At 47.8% G+C, this 2881-nt stretch overlaps 1 pseudogene; it reads left to right on the plus strand.

Moving 5' to 3' along the window:
• Positions 1-1268: 1268 nt before the first annotated feature.
• On the plus strand, positions 1269-2008 carry LOC108578090 (annotated as a pseudogene).
• The last annotated feature ends 873 nt before the right edge of the window (positions 2009-2881 follow it).

Here is a 2881-nt window from a genome sequence, read left to right on the forward strand (position 1 = left end):
GGTCTGAGGGTCTAGTCTCTCCGTGACCGGTGGTGCCCATGCTCATAACCAAATGGTATGGACGACCCTATGGGTCTCGGTTCAGAGAGCCCAGGAGCTCTCTCCATGCCTCGGTCCTGGTCCTCCTGATGGCGCGTTGCAAGATCTTCACCTTTTCACGGTAGAGTCCCCAGAGCGCTGCCTCTCTCGCCTCGTCGCTGATCCGCCACCCGTGGGCTCTGGTGTACTGGCATCGGTGCCAAACGCAGTCCTGTCGGATGTCTGCGATTTTGCCCGACCACCAGTACACCGCGGGCCTACGGGGAGGCCTGATCCAAATGTCGCAAAGCACGCCCCGGAATCACTCTGTCTCTTCCTCAACATCCGCGACGGGCCCAACCGGCGGCTCCGGCCAGGCCACGACGAGAGAGGCCGCCGCCAGGGCGTCCTCTGTGGCGGCGTGTATCGCGACCTGCCAAAGCGCAAAGCGAGTTCGTTTTCGGGATACCGACGAACGCCGGAAGTGGTAGGTGTGCGCGGGAGGGAACTCCAGCGCCACTTTTTCTTAGCGCCTGTTGCAGGAGGAGTAGCGGCCGTAGGATAAGTAGAAAAGGAGAGTCAAGGTAGTCGAGCGGAAGCAGCCGAAGGGTGAAGAACGTTTGTAAAGCAAGAGATAGAAGATTTTGTGTGTGTGTGTGTGTGTTTGTGTGTGGAGGGTTTTGATATGAAAGAGTGAATGTAAGAGAGTGGTGTGAATGGCCTGGAAAGGAAGAACGAATGGAAGACGATCGTGCGTGGCGTGTTTGTTATGTTTAGACAACATGGGTTGTCAAACCGATCGCGGCGTGTGTGAGTGTGTGTATGTGGATGCGTGCGCGGAGGAAAGGAGGAAGAGTGTGAGTGTAAAAAAAACGAGAAGCATCGAGCCGGAAGAGAGCGAATCGGAGCAGCGGTGAAAAAAAAGGAAGCAGATTTTAAGTGAACAGCACCGGCGTCGCGTGGGGTTACTTTTTATTATAATAAACGCAAAAGTATTTAACAAAATCCCACAAAATTGGGGGCTCGTCCGAGATAGTGAGATAGTGAGATAGAGAGATAGTGATTGGCATTCGTAAGTTATCCGTACACGGGAGTGTCGATCGCCAGAGAAGTCCGGTGCTGCGAGAGTAGTGTGCCAAGATGAGTACAACCGAGTATAGTGAATTTACAGTATCACAATTTGTTGAGGATTGTGGTGCCATCTACGAGGGTAGTCCCAGAAATACTCGACTTGACGTATAGATGGCGGTTGTTTTTTGAAAAAAATGACTATCGTAGAAAATACCAACCTTATAAAGCTTAAGTTTGAAGTTTGACGACGCTACGTTGTTCAGTATTTGTCTGGCAGCCATCAATAGTGAACGCTCTCGGTGAATTTGTAAACATGGAAAAAATTGGTCATCGTTATGTGATACAATACTTTCATTTGAAAGGCCTCAGTCCAACCGATATCAAAGCGGAGTTAGATTCTACTCTGGGGGAGTCTGCTCCTTCGTTTACAACAGTAAAATATTGGGTGGCAGAGTTTAAACGAGGCCGTACGAGCTGCCAAGACGAACGTCGCAGTGGTCGACCAAATGAGGTGACCACGCCAGAAATGGTGAAGAAAATCCACAAAATGGTATTGGATGACCGTCGACTGAAAGTGCGCGAGCTAGCAGACATGGTAGGCATTTCAAAAAGTGCTGTACATCGCATATTGACTGAAAATTTGGACATGACAAAGCTGTGCGCAAGATAGGTGCCGCATTTGCTCACAGCCGAACAAAAACAGCGTCGTGAGGATGTTTCAATCGAGTGTTTGGCGAAGTTTCACAGCAATAAAGCAGAGTTTTTGCGTCGATACATAACCATGGATGAAACATGGGTCCATCACTTGACACCTGAGACAAAGGAACAGTCAAAACAATGGACTGAAAGGGGAGAATCGGCTCCAAAGAAGGCGAAGACAGTTCCATCTGCAGGCAAGGTCATGGCGTCAGTTTTTTGATAATTTTCATTGATTATCTTCAGAAAGGAAGAACAATCAACGGCGAGTATTATGCGAACTTATTGCAGCGTTTGAGTGATGAAATCAAGAAAAAACGGCCGCATTTGGCGAAAAAGAAAATTTTGTTTCATCAAGACAATGCACCAGTTCACACATCCGTTATCGCGATGGTCAAAATCAATGAGTTAAAGTTCGAATTGCTTCTTCACGCACCCTATTCGCCAGATTTAGCCCCCTCGGATTATTTTCTGTTTCCAAACTTGAAAAAATGGCTCGGTGGTAAAAGATTTGCCAACAATGAAGAGGTGGAGTCTGCTGTTGATGGCTATTTTGAGGAGCTCGACGATTCTTACTATAAACAGGGTATTGAAGCTATTGAACATCGTTGGGAAAAGTGTATCGAGCTAAAAGGAGACTATGTACAGAAATAAATATACTTTTTCCCAAATTTTTTGTGTTTTCTTTGTTAGGTCGGGTACTTCTGGGACTACCCTCGTATTGATGGTGCCAGCGAAGGGTAACGATACCTCGCTCAACGGTTTTTTCCGTGCGCGTCGCGTAGACAAAGGGAAAGACACGCGGTGCGAGTCAGTGCGTAACGGCCCTTCTCGGTAGTCAGTGAGTGTTTCTTGTACCTCTAAATAAAGACCGATATAACGGAAAACCTCAACACAATTAAAAGATAAATTACGAGAGTATGGACAACCGACTACAGGTTCAAAGACTGAGTTGATTTCGAGACTTCTGTGCGTTGAACCAACGGTAGGACGTGCAGAGGACACCACCGAAGACACGTATTATTTGACGTCTAGCGAAGCTCCAGTGAGAAATGACGGAGAATCCGAATGGATGCGACGCGAGATGAATATGGCG

The sequence above is a fragment of the Habropoda laboriosa genome, unplaced genomic scaffold (genome assembly GCF_001263275.1).
Source record: "Habropoda laboriosa isolate 0110345459 unplaced genomic scaffold, ASM126327v1 scaffold1166, whole genome shotgun sequence".
Classification (NCBI taxonomy): domain Eukaryota; kingdom Metazoa; phylum Arthropoda; class Insecta; order Hymenoptera; family Apidae; genus Habropoda; species Habropoda laboriosa.